Here is a 16,674-nt window from a genome sequence, read left to right as displayed (position 1 = left end):
CTCGGCAGATATTAACTGGGGATGAGCTTGTCATTTACCCTTGCATTTATTTATATATTTATTTTAATAGAGGAAAAGGAATGAGTGAGAGAGAATGATGAAAAAAGACCCATAAATTGATGAAATAAATTCTTTATCACTTTATAAGCGCTTGGTGATTCCTGCGGCACCGAGCTGCGGGCTAACACCAGGACCCGGTCACGCATGCCAAAGGAAGGGAAAGGAAGAAAAAATAAAAACATCCTGATGCAAGTGTGTGCGAGTGAGGATGCTGAGGGGCGTAGCAGCGCTGTGCCCCTCATGGTCAGCGCTCAGGAATTAAAATGCATGCTCCTCACTGCCTGGGAGAGAGTAACGTGTAGCCCGTTTACGTGAGAAAACCTGTTTCCAGCCTTCCCTCCTTCACGGAAACAAACTGACCCCCCCCCCCCCCCCCCCAAGAAAAGCAAAAACGCACGGATGTGCCGCTTGTTCCAGGAGGGGGGGAGTAAACCTCCTCCCAGCGCTGTCACATTCAAACAGGCAACGGTGCGAGGTTGCCAGTTTGGCGCTATCCCCCCCTCTTCCTCCCTGCTCCTTTAAATTGGACCTTTGGAGCTGTAGCTTGTGGCTGATTTGCATTATTCCGTTGTTTGTGGAGCTGAAGCTGAAGCCGCCGTCACTCCGCGCGGGAATAAAGGGACTTCGCCCGCAGCTCCGGGGACTGACTTTAGGTGAGTGTGGGATCACCGCGCGTGGCTCTAACTGTGTGGACTGCGGTAATAATCACGTCCTATTCTACGTATAGCTTTTAAGCTTAGGTGCCTTACAGTGAGCGGCGCGCGTGCAGGTTTTTAAAGTATTTTAAAGTGCGGCTGAGAAGGTGTTGCGCTGCAACTTTCTGCTGCAACAAAAATAAAAAATCTGCACAATTATTCAGTTGCGCACTGAGAGAAAAGAGATGCATGCTTTCTAATGTTGAGAAAGTGTCATGCTGAAATGTGCACAGTTAGGAGAACAGTTATCAGTGGCCGTAAATCATATTTCACTCTCTTTGTGTAAATATCTCTTAATAAAGGAAACAGCTCGCACTGGAGGGTCATGTTGAGAAAAACAACTTATTCTCTTTGAGGACTGGATTGGATTTCCCACATTTCTGTTCTTCGAGATTTAAGAGAAAAATGACCAAAAGGACAAACTCATCCTCTTATACTCTTATCCCATCAAAGCATCCAAAGAAGGCAGAGATATGCTGCATGGACCATTCACTGCGTTCAGGGTAACTGTTGAATATACAGTAGCAGTGCCAAAAAGGTACCAAGAGGGCCAGTACTGACTATACTGATACTTTTTACTTGTTAAGGCAGCTTATGTAGGCGAGAGCTTCGTGTCATGGGTCAGCTTTGTCAACTTTCCGTGTATTTTCAAACTGTGTGTGTTTTTGGAGACCTAGAATTTAAATGTAGCTGTTTCTAAAGTACTTATGGTTAACTGCTGTTGTTTAAATGTGCTCTAGGCTATGAATAAAATAACCATGAGAGTAAATGCAAAAACGTTTAAGGTATATGTTTAACACAATTCAGTCGGGCTATATACTGAACTTACGGGGTAGAAACAAAGTATCGATCCTATCATGCCAGTATTAGTCCGATACCAGTGTTGGTATCAATGACTGTCAATATCTACTGAAAGGGAAACAGGTCTGTGCTGAGTACATTTCAGGAGCTGTCTGGGGGATGCTGCAAGCAGCCTCATTAAGTTAAAGCAACAATGTTCGCTGTCAGAAATCCTTTCAGTTTGTTGTAAACATTAATCACTCTGGGTTCCATTGTATGCTTAATATCCCAGTGTTCATAAACTCCAGGTTTATGAGTTTTGTAATGATCTGTATTTTGCACGAGACGTCACCTCATTTACTAATGAAGGCGTCTGCCAGCAGGCTGGTTCATTTTCTCCTGAAACCTCTCCTTGCCATTATAAATAATAAGCAAGTAGAACCCATTAGCTCAGCCAGTTCCTCATCATGTCTCCAATCAGACTGGATGGCGTGACCTTGGGGTGGGTGGGTGGGTGGGGGACCGTGCTGCAGCATTTAGAAAGGAGGGTGGCAGAGATGGAGATGGGTTGCTTTTGGTGGCATCCGTTATCAAGGAACCCAATTATATCAAGAAAATGTGGTTGCCATAAGCAATTGCCATTTGTTACGCCGTATAAGATAGTGGGGCTATTTGGAGAGAAATGTGTGTTATTCTGATAATATGTACTTCGGACAGCTCTGGGTGTCGGCCGTCTCATCTTAATGTGCGTCTTTTAATTTAAAAGAAAGGTATGATTCTTCAGAATGAAAAGTCCTTTGTGAGCTCCTTTCAACAACGGTGCATGGAAGAGGCAATGAGTCACAGTGAATCATGGCAGCCTCTCACCAGCTGCCAGCCAGATGAAGACATGCTGCAAGCAAAAAGTCTGACGAAACTGCAGCCGCACTCGTGTGCTGCTCTTTCTACTTCAAAGCACGCCGTGGTATAACGTATAGCGTTCCACGAGCACGCCTAACAGCTCGTTCAAAGTTTGAGTAAGTTTCTCTAACAATCTGACTTCCAGTTTTGTTTTCAGATCTTTCCTGCGAGGTATTTCCAGCTTAAGCTGCCGTGGTGTAAAGGCTGTGCTAAGTCAGTGAAGGCTTTACTGTAATCAGTTATTCAGCTCTGGCATTCAGAGTCTCCGCTCCAGACAGAGGAATCCCCGTGGCTCACCACAAACCCAATCAGGCCCTTTAAGTACACAGCTTTAGAGCAAGGTCTGGGACCGCGAGTGCAGCAGCAGCAGCAACAGCAAAAAATGTTTCCAGTTCCCCAGGGTGGTGGTCCACATGCATCTGCAGCCTGTACAAGGGTATTTCACTAATACTTAGTGTCTTTTGTTCAGGCTTCTGTGCTCTGTCACACAGCACCTAGGCTGCACCCCCCCCCCCTTCTGAGGTTTTAATCACAGACGATTACAAAATGACAATTTGAATGCGGCAACAAAGCGAGCCGTTCCTGTGATTGCTGCCGTAATCTTTCCCGAGTGCAATCAACAACATCGAGACTGCACATCAGTCCTGCAATTAGGCTTGTCAAAATTACAGCGTGGCTTTTTATCCGCGACTGCTTGTTTGATAATGCTTATTGGCAGGTGCCTTTGGAGGAGCAGAGGAAGGGAGCCCACAGCTGATGCATTATGTAAAGCCATACTGTATCGTGCAGGCAGATGTTTCCTCCCAGCGACATAACCATACATCTCCATATCACAGCGGCGTACTCGGGAGTTCTTCCTGTGATTTTTTTCATTGTCTTTCCCATGGACGCACGTGCCTCGTCCTTGACTTTCATCTTGTCATTGTCTACACAAATTGTTCCAGTGCTGTCTAATCATTTTCTGGTCCAATCAGTTAGTCTGAAAGCGTGCATGCCTACTTCAGTGTCGTCCTCAATGTAAAGCATCTTTGCTTCCTTTCATTCTACTTATAGTCCTGTTGACAGCACCGCAGTATCTATGACCTTGTCAGGGAAAATGCCTTCATTCTCTTCTTTAATAGAGACTTACTGTTACAATACGTATCAACAGTAAGTCACTATGATATACAGGCTGTCATTTGCAGCTACTTTCTACTTAACTTTAACTGCTGTTTTGTCTTCATGAGGGTTTTATTTGCCAGCACAAAGTAATTTAGTTAGTGGGCTTGACACGTGGATACGTTTTTTGTGGATTTATTTGAAGGAAAGGCTAATTGTTATGCCTCGGAGGTCCGTCGTTAATTAGAAGTTATCTCGGGCAGCTCTCACATGGTCACCGCACTAATTGGCAGTCAAAGCTGTGTACCACCTGGCCCAGCCTTTAACTCACCAGGTGCTCCCAGCAAAGCCACTGGCCTTGGCATTATGTAGCTGTGGCCTCTTAAACGAAGGCAGACAGCGGAGACAGACAGATAGAGGAGAGGGGAAGAGGGTGGGCACCATATCAGGACAACTTTGCTGAAATGGCGAAGCTGAAAAACAGCTGCAAAAGGTTATTTCATGCTACGTAGCTGAGCAAGCCTTTTTTTTTGGAAGCCGGCATGAAAGAAAGGTTCTGAAAAATTAGTGTAATCTTTTGATACACATGTCGTCACACATCACACCTCTTTGTTTCGGATTTCTAACACTTCAGGCGATGTGAGGTGGCAGCACATCAACACCAAGCACAGCCTGTGCAGGGTTTGTTTACCTGTGCTTTACAGAGGAAAAATAAGTTCATCCTGTGACTGAACAATAGCTGGCATCAGAGAGGTTCTGTCCACAGAGTACAGAGCAGATAAGAGAACAATTGTGTAATTAAGTCTGTTTTGCTCTTTGCGGGGGAAATATGAATGTTCAAATCAATTAAAGCCACATTCTAAATTTTTAATTCAGTGCAGTTGCAACGTGGAGGTAAAATCTGCGGAGAAAAGGCGGCAATTCAATCAAGAGAGAATGCTGCTGCTTTTCACAGCGCGCTGGAAACTCACACCAGGATCCCACAAAGTAAGCTGGAATAGTGTGAGATTTTTTTTTCCCACGCGTGATTGAGAGTCATGATGCGTCTCTGCCATGGGAGAAAATCCATCTTTGACCCCCATTAATCTTGACTAACTGGTCCAAATCTGCAGCAATCACAATGCCCAATCATAAAGTCTGTAGAAGAGGCCAAGGAAGTGTGACCTGTGTATGACTCAAGCAAAATGTGCCCAGCGTCGCCGTGCTCCGGAGGACAAAAGACCTCTGTCTTTTTGTGCCACAAAGTCAAAAGCTTTGTTTTTGTCTTGCAGCTCCAGCATCTAGGGTTCACAGTAATACCCGAATGTGTCGTGCCTTTGTTCTTTGATCACAATGGGAATTTGAGATGTAAAGCGGATTTAGACAATGTGCCATATCTTGATGGATGGAGCAATAGAAGAAGCGCTTAAAAAACGCTTTGGAGCTGCGTTGTGTTTGCAGCTGTAGGCAAAAAATGTTAACGCTCTACAAGAGAGCTGGGGATGATGTGGATGTGTTTGAATTGTTGTTTTTTCTGTTTATTTTTCCAGGAAATGTTGTGTTTAGGCGCAGAGCTTTGGCAGTGTGTGCTTTATGATAGCAGCCTACAAATTCTGCATATCAGTATATTATATGAAGCACGTCATCGATGAGAAAGTGAGTTATTATCAGCAGGATATTAAGCACCAGCAACAATTAGTCTTAACTAAGTTGCAAGAGTCCATTTAATATATATGTATAAAAATCGACAAACCATAAAGAATAACAAAAACAGCAAATTACTGCCATATGAAGACTAATTGGAATAAACAGGCCTATCACTGCTATAATTACTGATAGTGAAATCATTACTTCCCCTAATGCTTCACTGCAACCACCGTTAATAACACTTCATTAATTAAACATACTATGAAAAACAGCAACACTGCAACTCTGCACTTTGGCTCAATGGAAAGGACTTCTAGACTGGGCCCACTGTAGCTTTACTTTGCTCTGGAGGTCATCTCAGGAATAATGAGGTGGGAGAAATGTAAATACTCCTGTTTGCTTAACTGCCAGAGCACTTAGAATACCTGAGACAAGCCAAATTTGAGATTTAGGTTCGTAATGAGGAGCTTATTATGATACAAGCTGGACCAGTGGAGTGAAAAACAGAGATTTTTGCTATGCCAAAAATACCTGAATTGGAATATGCACAGGAGGATGGATCAACGAATGGATGGATGGAAAACCCTCTTATCTCATTGGTGTGACATTGGGAATTCTTGCCTGTGACTATAAATATGGAGATGAAGAAGTTAGCTTACTTCAGTGCAAGGGCTGAAAGACAGGCAATAAGTTACCCTGTCAAAGGGATGTTTGGCAGCTTTTAGAAATAACCCTGCTGTATTGCTGTCCCCCTCCAGTCTTCAAGGTAAACTAAGTTAATCTTAATGTTGCTCAAACGTTGCATGGACAGCAACAACAAGTGAATTTGTAAGACAATGACAGCTACAGGGTATTATTACCATTTATTTGCAGTCATGTTTGTGGTAACTTGTAATTGCAAGTCCAATATCCTTTCGCCTTTAAGCTCTGTGTCAGTGCTAACACCTCAGGGAAGGGAATCGGTCCTTTTACTGTGCAGTAATCACCACTGTTGCCCAGCATGTTACTAATGAGACTGTCATTTGATGCTGGGTAGATAGCGAGTGGTGGGTTTTCTGAACCTTGTGACTGGGTGCAGCTATCTCTGATGAAAACAGCTTTGAAACTAAAGCAAATTGCAATTCAGTTAATCCCAGTATAGCAGTTGAAACACCTCATGTGTAATCGTTGAGTTTCATACACACTGATTTGATATAACCTTTGAAAGTGTAAACCAGCATGGATTATATCGTGTTTATGCACAGGCTCTGCATTGATTTTCTTATTTCACAACAAGATACATTGTGAATAAATACAGTTGGACCAATATACTCTGTATATGTGCCTTTTCAACAGGCTACACTGTATATATAATAGATGGACATAGCCTTTGGATGTCATACACCGGATTTGGACTTTGCCTCAACATGAGTGCTTTTGGTCCACAACTTGACTGACCAGATGAGGCCCAGTAGACAGCTATCAGCTCCAGCTCCCTGTGTCGGTACACCTGTCAGTCAAACAGACATCCCTCAAACAATAATAACCAATAATAACCAGTCAGAATTGGTTGACTATAGTAAAGCGCAATAGTTGTGGCTAACAGAAAAATTGTTATGTTGAACATTTGTACTAGAGATGGCATGATACCACTTTTTTATGTCCGATACCGATACCGATATCATAAATTTGGATATCTGCCGATACCGATATGAATCCGATATAGTGTTTTTTAATCAACAAAACTGTTTTTTAAATATCTTGCTGCATTTTGTATAAGTTCATACTCAAGTTTAAAACAACAACTACACTAAAGCTATTCTGTTATACCTGTATGCAAAAAAAAATTTTTCATAGTTCAGCAATACTGATCAATCTAATAAACTTAAACCTACACCATCCTCCCTATTCTGGTATTTTAAAGAGTACTTAGCGTAAATATTAAGCAACCTAACTAATAGGGTTCCAACTCCCAGCAACAACAAAAATAAATAAATAAAAAATAGGGAACCACCCCTCACGCTCCACCTCATGATGCTTAATCGACGTAATCAACCTTAATTTGATGCAGTGTGAAAAAAATGCACAGAAATCAATTATTTTTCAAGAAATATTAAATAGATTCAACATCTTTCTTCAACAAAATTGCAGACTGCACAGATGGTACCTTCCCAAAGGAAAAAGTACTATAGCTTACTAGGGTATATATATTAGACTTAATAGTTACTATATACAGTAATTGACTTCTATTCCTTTTACATCAGATTAAAACTTTGGGTGTAAGATTTGGATAATTATTTATTAAAAGCTCGACATTTTAAATGAGAATAAGAAAGAAAAGTATGTCTTTGTGCCCCCTTTTCCCTGTTAATGCCCTATCGGCCCCCCTGGCTAAACTTTGCTAGATCCGCCCCTGCACAGTTACCAGCGTCAGCTACATAGAAAAAGATCCTCGAGTAGAAAGTAATATTAAATAAATTCTAACAACAGCTGATCAAGCTTAAACGTTCTGCTGTTGTTCAGCCGCTGGTTTCCTCTGTCTGGTGCAAAGTGGGCCAAAAACAAACCAGAGAGACGGACTCGCGACAGAAAAGCCGATCAGCTGATCATTAAGCAGTTTCATGATTGAAGTAGCAGCAGGAGAGGCAGTCGTTTGTTAAGCTTAACGCAGGAATGCTTTACAAACATTCAGAGATGGACTTACACACTTGTTTTACTTCTCTCGGGGATAACTTTGTCGGAGATGAAATGCCGGGTTGCTAGCGAAGCTCCAAATGCTATCCAGACCACCGACAGGTCCCGCATGCCACAGCTGCTCTATCACGTGATGCATACTGCTCCGAGTGCTAACGTTCTGAGGTGAGTTACGGCGCGTTGCAAGTTTTGTGAGGTGCTTTCGTGATATTTAATGGATCGGATTACATTTTTTATTTTTCTCCGATATCCGATCCAGTAATTTAGGTCAGTATCGGACCGATACCGATACGTAATATCGGATCGGTCCATCTCTAATTTGTACTGGGCCAGTTTTTCTAAATCGGGACATTTGGACTACCAAAAGCTACACCTTCATTTACAGCATACAAATCATACACAACTAATTTGTGTCACTTTATCAGCATTCGTTTTACTGAGAGTTTACTGAGAGTTTATTAGTGCTCTAAACCTCTCATAACCGTCTTATAATTTTAGAACTTTTATTTTCTGAACACTTTGCAGTCGAGCTTATTAATGTTTCATTCGAGAAATCCTTGAAATGGAGGAGAATGGGCACCAGTCTTCATCAGAGCAACACAGACATGCTAGTTGGCTTCTGAAATGGTTATGAATAATTACTGTCTTCAGTTCTGTAATCAGTATTGGAAGTACATCTGGCTGGCTTCTGCATGGGTATACCAGGGATATCAGAAATGTACAGACTCTTTCTAATTTTCTAGTATTTATTGCCTTGTAGGCTGGAATGAAACCCTATTAAATCAAAGCTGATTTTTCCATTTTCCTTTGGATATGCTGAAATAAAGAGCCAAAGGTAGAAATGAGAAGCAGCTAATTTCGGGCAATGTATTAAAAAAGGGGAAGCAAAACCTCCATCGTTGCGTAATGCTGAACATCCCGTAATTTTTGCTTTGATAATAGGTATGACTGTTTTGAAAAGATTTCTACCACCCGAGTAATCTGATTTAGAAATTGTCCCACATTTGTGTCTTCAGCTCATGAGCCTATACGCAGTTTTCTTTTTGGTTCTGTCCACAGAGTTTGTACAAATGGAGGGATCCAGGAAAAAGACATCCTTTAGGCTGACTGGGTGGTTGACTTGACTGTGTTCTTTGGGTTGTTGTCAAGTTGAAAGATGAAATTCTTCTTTGACATTAGCAGTGTATTTTTCTTCCAGAGGGCAGCAGATTGTCGCCTCAAACAACTTGGTGTTTGGAGCCATTCATCTTCCCCTCTACACTGACCAGAGCCCCTGTCCAGCCTGTGGCATGATGTAGCACTTCAAGAAGCGTACCAGTGTCATTCCTCCACTAAAGCAAGAGCCAAAGCAGAGGTATGTTTTCCATTTATTTAAGTATTTGTGATCAAGGTTATGTAAAAACTGCAGAGCCAAATTTCATGAAATTTGGGTAAAGGTGGAAAAGAAGCAAATCAAGAGCCTGTCAGCTTTTGTGGCAATCCTGGTCATTGTTAAAGGGCAAAATGTGGCAGATGATGCACCCTCCAAGTGCCCAGAGGAAGACTGCTTAATTATAGCAAAAGTCGTAATCACACGTTTTTTGGTTGCTATTGTTATGTTGCTTATTTACTACGATTATTCAGAAACATAACACATATCGTGCATTTACTGAATATGGTTGTCTGGCTGGGAGTTTGGGCATGGCTAGGGGGTGTTTTTGTATAGCCAGTCTTAAAAAGCAGCCTCTGTGAGAGTAAAGAAGGTGGCGGACAGAGCCCCAGTCGCATACCTTGGGAAACCTGCATGGTGGTTATGGGCAAGCAACAGAGAGCCGAACTTTTGTACACTATAGAAAGTGGAGTGTGAGGGAGACCCAGAAGGAGCCAGATAAAAAGGTGGCTGCACAAGAACATTTTTGTAAACTTCCTCTAGCTCATCTAGTTGCTCTTCTCTAGCTAGATCAGATGGATCTAGATTTAGATCTTGGCTCAAGCTGACTAAAGTGGCGAGTGAGCTTGCCTTTTAAAGAGATGCAAAAAAGGATGCAATTTACCTCCTGTATAGTACAAGAAAAAGTTTAAGTAAGGAATTACCCCAACTTCTCACTTTTTTTCATTATTTTAAATCATCTTCATGGTGGGCAGGACAATAGGCCAATAAAAACTCTTTTGAATATCAGAATAAGCTACATTAAAATATATATAAATTACTCCAATTTCTTGCTTCTTGATCAGCATTTGATAACAGGTCAGATTTTTACAATGGCATTTTCATAATTTAACAAATGCCTAAGCAGCCTGTCCTCCTTCACTCAGTGCACAGCTTGGAACAAAGGAACAAAAGCCAAATCTCCGCCAGCTACTTTTAATATGAGTCTGAATATCATGAGCAGCACAGAACACGTTTAGCTCAAACTCAGCCTCCATCAATCTCAATCCAGATACCTCCTTCTGCAGCAGCTTCTGCTCAACAGTTGTCTCAACAAGTAATAACATGTATGGAACTGTTCAGCTAACACAGCTTTTTCACATCCTGATGATAAGTCATTAATACATCGCAGCAGCACCACACTGAACTGTCACTGTGGAAGATGCAAAACATGGCATTGTTGCATAGCAGCAGGCATGCAGTGCCAAATCACGACAACAAATCACATCAAGGCACTTTATATTGTAAAATACCAACAGGATAATAATACAAAGAAAACCCCAACAATCAGACGACCGATTATGAGAGTGGGAAGGAAAAACTCCCTTTTACCTTAGGCTGAGGGGCTGGGGGTGAGGGGAGGAAACTGGAGAAAAGACACACTGTGCAAGAGAACCAAAGATTAATAATAACTAATGATAATGCAAAGTGGTGTACAAACACATGGCTGAGGTGCCCAATGCATGAACATGTGATTTGTTTCACAACACTTGCATCTTGATGTAATGGCAGTAATAACCTGATAAATAGTCGTTATTGGGCATAGTTTATGTTTAAAAAAGCGAGTGTAGCTAGAGTTTTGTGGTCCTGCTCTCCTCACTCTTTCTTTTTTTGTGTGTTTTGTGCCCCACATTAGCTCTTGAAGTGGGACACTGACGATATGCAGTCTCTTCCCCGCTCATTTACTCAGCTGCTTTTCTGTGAGTGTTCAAAGAGTTACTATATAGCATTATAATGTCCACTTAACAATGCACATATATTTCTTTGCAACACTACCGAACCGTTTAGGGTGTCTGCTATTATGGGTCCTTGTTAATACTTCCTTATTGATTTTTAAATATGGTGTCATAAAAACCTACAGCAGCTTCAGGAAGTTAATTGTAAGTACATAAAGAGTGCTGCTTTCACGGCTTTAATTGGGATTTTCAGTGAATAATTATTAGAATAAATGTGTCTATGCATATCGAGTGAAAAATTTAATTGCAGCTGTTGTTTCTCCAGCTATGATGACAATGATTGCCCCTAAATTTCACTCATTGTTAATTATGTAAAAGACAAAACGGAGGGGAAACAATCAGACCAGCACAGTAATATTGCAGGATCTATAACTTACAATATAAAACACCTTAAAATTAAAAACTGAATACCTGCCATGAATCCGCAATGTGTCATTTTTACTCTGCTGTTTTAAACCAAGTAGTCTGAACTTTATATGTGCTGGTAGGAGGATTTTGTTAGCTTTGGGCTGAGTTAGTCTAGCTGTTTTATGCAAAGCTGAGCTAGCCTGCCTCTGGCTATATGGACACGTAGGGGTTTAACACAGATTTTTCATCCACCCCTCTGCAAGAAAGTGAATAAGAAGGTTTTTGTTGCTTTTAAGCATATCATATCTTAGATCGCATTTAAAGCCAAACTGAGAAACCACCCATTATACAGATATTTGCATCCTCTATGCAGTCACATGGGTAAAGTTTAGAGCTGTCGTCGGTATCATCAGGTTTTGTCTTATATAAAAATAAGATCTGTGTTGCAGACAGTAGATCCACACTTATTTGCTTTATTGGTATACCTCTAATGTAATTTCTTGTGAATAAATGTGAATTGAGGTTGGCTTATATTCTTACAGAAAAATGTTCTAGAAAATGATGTTGAGATGTAAAATTGATTTTCCTTAGCAGACCTGCTGTCTGAAGCTGTGCTGTATGTATGCAGACGTTTCTTGTGCGGGGATATTCCTTGAGGGGGAAAAAAGGTGAGATAGTATATTATAGGATATAGTATCTTTGTACTAAGTGTCAAATGTTTTCAAAATTTAACCAGCCTAGATATCAGACAGCCCACTTTAGCCTTTCGCTTTAGTAAGGACCCATGCTCTTTGTATTGTCCTGCTGAAATAAGCAATGCTTGATTTTCTCCCTGTCATTACTCCTAAAACTCATTTCTACCCAGTCATGTTACTAATGAACCAATCAGTTTATTGTTGTCCTACTCCCAGCAAAACAGCAAATAATTACCTGTTCCAATATAGGATATAGTATCTTTGTACTATTTCAATTAAATATAGGATTTAACAAGCCAGCGGTGGATCTCACAGACAAACAGGACACTGCATGCTCATTGGCTAACGACTTGTTAATGATGACAAGTTGTTAGCAATCACTGGGCAATCTTCCTTTCTGCCTCTTATAATGATCATAAGTCACAAACTGAACTTCATAATTTATTCAACAAGACCTGAAACTAATCAGGAAAATGTTTACTTGAGTGACAGAGCGAGGAAGCCAAGAGCTGTTTTCACATGGACTTCTAAAGAGTGTCACCCCCTTCATGCCATTAAAAATTATCTGGGTGATAGGCACTTCTGCACTGCTTCTCTTTAGCAAGCAGAAGCTATGTATATCTTTTATACTGCTCATGCTCTCTTTATATGGATAGATCAACCCTGTGGCTCTGGTGCCTTTTTAATAGTCCAGCTCAGTGTGGATGTATGTGTAAGTTTGACAAAATCAGTTCTCTGATGCTGGAATAAAAATGGATGTAGTACTGATGCTGAATAAGTTGTCAGTTCAGTAACTGCAGTGAAATTAAGAGTAGGGATTGCAGACAATGGTAAATTAAGATATCTTATTTACATTTAGACAAAATGACAAACTTTCTCTGACACTAACTTTTCATTTTTTGCCTCTGTGGCATCATTGTCAACTCTAAAAACATGCTACCTGTTACCTTATGTTGCAAAAACGTAATTGAATTTATGAAAAGGTAATTTCTGGGAAACTGGGTTGGTGCACACCACAGGTGGGAGTCCAGATTTTGTTATAAAACTTTCTTTGAGTGAGTGAAGACATGAATTTGCAGCTGGTGGTGTTACTCAACTTTTGATTCACTGTTGTGCTGGACTTACCCGCTGAGCTTCACAGCAGGAGAGACTTCATCTCATTTCTTAGAATTGCGAACACAGACTAGTGCCTGTGTGGCTTACAAACTGTATCGTTTTCATTTCCATTGATCAAACAGCCAAATTCTTCTATAAAGTTTATGTCACAGATGTTGTTATCAAAGCAGAGCTGCAGAAAAGAATAGAGGGAGGAGGAGGCGAAACAGGCAGATGCTCACCTCCGGTTAATAAAAGGACCGGAGTTCTTAGAAAAGAACTGCTTTCTTCTGTTGGATCTAGTAAATATCTGAATCAGACCTGAAACTTTCTCATCATCCAAGTAAACACACAAAATCTCTTTGTCAGATTAGGTCAGTTCATCTCATGGGGGCTAGTAATCAGCTTAAAGGATAATATCGCCATTATTGAGTTTTTCCTTATCTCCAATGGCTAGTGATCTCCTGTATCCACCTCTGACAATTTCTCTTTGCTATCTACAAATTTGGTTTAGCTTCTTTTATTGCTTCCATTTCCTCCTGAGTGCATGAAAAGACTTTTGTATAGGCTTAATACTTTGTAGCCTTCCACCAGAATGAATGTGATGAAAGTAGACAAATTCATAATCACCAGTCACAGTCACTCAGTCGAGCTTTTCATGAATATGCAGTGCTGATACTCTGGCCTCCCCCTCGTGAAAGATGTTTTCCCACTTAAACATGACCTTAGTTGGTTAGTTAGCATTCTGGGATATAAAGCAATAACTGTAACAATTAACACATTGGTTGTATTAACCCTGCTTTTACATGCAGGTGATGTATGCAAACTCTGTTATTACAGTTATTAAAGTTTTCAAAAGGGTTACAGGTTTGACTTGCAAATAAATAAAAGTGCCTGCCTGTCAGTATCTTCTGCTCCAGTAATGTTCTCCTTCTTTAAATCCCCCAAATTTGGTTTCATTTCTTTTGTGTTACTGACTCCTTGCTGCTGATGCGAATCCCAGTGTAATCTCTGAAGTCAAAGCATGGGCACATGAAGAAAAAATCAATTTTGTGTTCAAGTTTTATTCTTGAGTATGAAAGCTGTTTTTTGAAACAAACAATCCCAACTCGGTGTCTACTTTTCACCGTTCCTTTAGTTTTCAAATCACCATTGTATGGTTTATTTTTCTCTGTTTGCATCACCACTACAGGTTATTTTGACTCTTTGGCATTTTACAAATCATGTAACTCTCTTTAAATAAAATGTCATCATCTGATATTTCATGACTTTTCCTAAAATTGGTCAATTTATAATTCAAAGGGGGGGGAGGAAGTAAAAGAACCATTGCAGCCACTTATACCAAGAATCACTTATACACAGAATTATTTTGACCACATTTCAATGTAAAAAGCTACTCTTAAAATTTGTAACATATGTTGTTTGCACAACATATTACATTGTGGCAGGGTATGGTTTCTGGCTCAGCTGCAGGGCAGGGGTGGAGCAGTGGGTTTAGGGTGTGGTGTCAGGTGAGGCTGAGCAGATCTCCATCATCTAATCATGCATCCCCTATTTGAGTGGGATTCATAGGACCTGATAAGAGAGCGTTGCTGGATGGAAAAGAATTGTGGGAGCTTGAAAGCTGCACAAGCAGTTGAGGAAACATCCACTTACCTTGCAATGCTGTGTGCATGGATCTTCTGTTACAAACATGAACCACCTAGCTAGATGTGATTGATAAATAAATATATATAGGACTGGAGTTAGATAAAAGATGAAAAATTACTGCAGGACTGAAATTGCCATGGATGACATGTTAAGCCAGGGCAGATTGTGGAGAACTACTACGAGCAAATCACACAAATCGAGCTGCAGACCGAGGCAGAGCAATGTGAACGGTGGATGAGAGAGAGGCTGTAGGTTAGGTGAAGAGGAGGTAAATGTGGATGAGATGATAAACCATCTTTGTTCTATTTTTAGAATAATTAATTTATTAATATGTGTTTCTTATTTGTTGAAGCCAGCTGAGAAATGACTTACCAAAGAATTTGTCATTGCTGTTGTTGCTGTAAAACAGGGTGAAAATAAAGTCAGTTGCCAGAGAAGCCTCAGTCACGGTGGCCCATTTCTAGCTAAATCTGTGCACACAGCACTAGAAACAACATAACACATTCACAGGAATCAGAGTCTAAACACAACATGGCTGAAATAATGATCACAACACTACTAAATTAACAATTTGTTGTTAAACATTAACCATCTCATGAGTCTTTGCGCTTGCCAGTGCAGAAGTCTTCTATACTTAGAAAAGTCAAATAGAAAAACAAAACAAGTTTGCTCCGGTACATCATTGTGTGGCCAAAGATATAGAAAGAAACTACTGAGTAAATGTTAAAAAACAAACAGCGTCAATTTAGTTACTCATTTTAATTAAGTATGGTCATTGTATGATGACCATATGTTGTATGGTGAAGGTACTATGGTTTCAGCACAAAGGTGGGGAGTGCCTAGGACTTCCATGAGAATTGTGAATTTTGTATCCTCAAGACAAAATTGGACTTGTTGAATTTATCAAAGCAATGCTACAGACATTAATTATTATCAAAAATCATTTCTGGACACAGAACAAAAGTAACAAAATACAGACAGATGTTTTTTCACATTACCTAAATCAAATGAGCAGAAAAGACATGCTGTGTTTCTGTACCCCCACCCTTTCTCTGTGCTCTGAGGTCTTAAAATGACTATTATTGTTTATTGCAATTATTTCTGGAACAATATATTATCCAGCAAAAAGAGCTGGCCTGACAGCCCTAGCACCCTAAAGTGCATTTATGGGCAGTGAACTGAAGCATTTGAACAAACCCTCACTCACTGGAGATGTCTGTTTTCCAGATGGATGTTTAATTGAAAAAGAAGAAGAAGAAAAAACAGCCAAGCTGAGATGAGAGAGTAAGGACAAATTAATGTTACCTAACTTCACTGCCTGCAGAAAACCAATATTCAATTAGAATAAGGTGATGAACTTATATTTAATTTAAAATTATGCCCACATCCATTTCAGTGGACGCTATAGCAATTTCACAAAGCTGAACAGTATTGTAATAAAGTTATCAAATATGGAGTCTGCTGATTCTTCTTTTATATTTGGGGGCTTTCTGTATGGAGATATTATGCTGTGTAATATAGGTTGTGTAATCTAATTTGAGCATTTTTATGTTAGTCTCCAAAGTAACTGGACTATTTCAATCTAGTTGAATGAAAGTCCTGTGCAGTCAGCGACTGTCTGAAGTCTAGAAAACATGGACATCATCAAATGCTTACCTTCCTCCCTTGAGATGCTCTGCCAGGACTTTACTGCAACCACCTCCAGCTGCTGCATGTTTGTGGGTCTCACTACCGTCACCTGTGTCTTCAGTAACTGAAAAGCATCCTCTGCTGAGATCAGGTGAATCACTTGGCCATTGAAAAATATCCTATATAATTGCCTTGAGAAACCCTTGGGTTGCTTTTGAAGCACCTTTTCGGTAATTATTCATTTGCACTGTGAAGTGCTCTCTGATCACTTCTGCATCGTT

General features: G+C 40.4%; 1 protein-coding gene across 4 annotated transcripts in view; it reads left to right on the top strand.

The window, feature by feature from the left end:
- Window positions 1-445: 445 nt before the first annotated feature.
- Window positions 446-16,674, top strand: part of LOC308385175 (CMP-N-acetylneuraminate-beta-galactosamide-alpha-2,3-sialyltransferase 1-like) — a 97,764-nt gene continuing 81,535 nt past the window's right edge. For 2 of the 4 annotated variants that reach the window (XM_080863962.1, XM_080863963.1), the window contains exons 1-2: window positions 446-713; window positions 9,031-9,186. The gene's annotated coding sequence lies outside the window, so the exon portion shown is untranslated. Of the gene's footprint in view, window positions 714-9,030; window positions 9,187-10,876; window positions 10,941-15,991; window positions 16,049-16,674 lie in introns of all 4 variants that reach the window. The other 2 variants (XM_080863965.1, XM_080863964.1) reach the window with 2 other exon arrangements.

The sequence above is a fragment of the Rhamphochromis sp. 'chilingali' genome (assembly GCF_963969265.1).
Source record: "Rhamphochromis sp. 'chilingali' genome assembly, chromosome: 17".
NCBI lineage: Eukaryota > Metazoa > Chordata > Actinopteri > Cichliformes > Cichlidae > Rhamphochromis > Rhamphochromis sp. 'chilingali'.
This window is presented reverse-complemented; position numbering and strand designations above follow the sequence as displayed.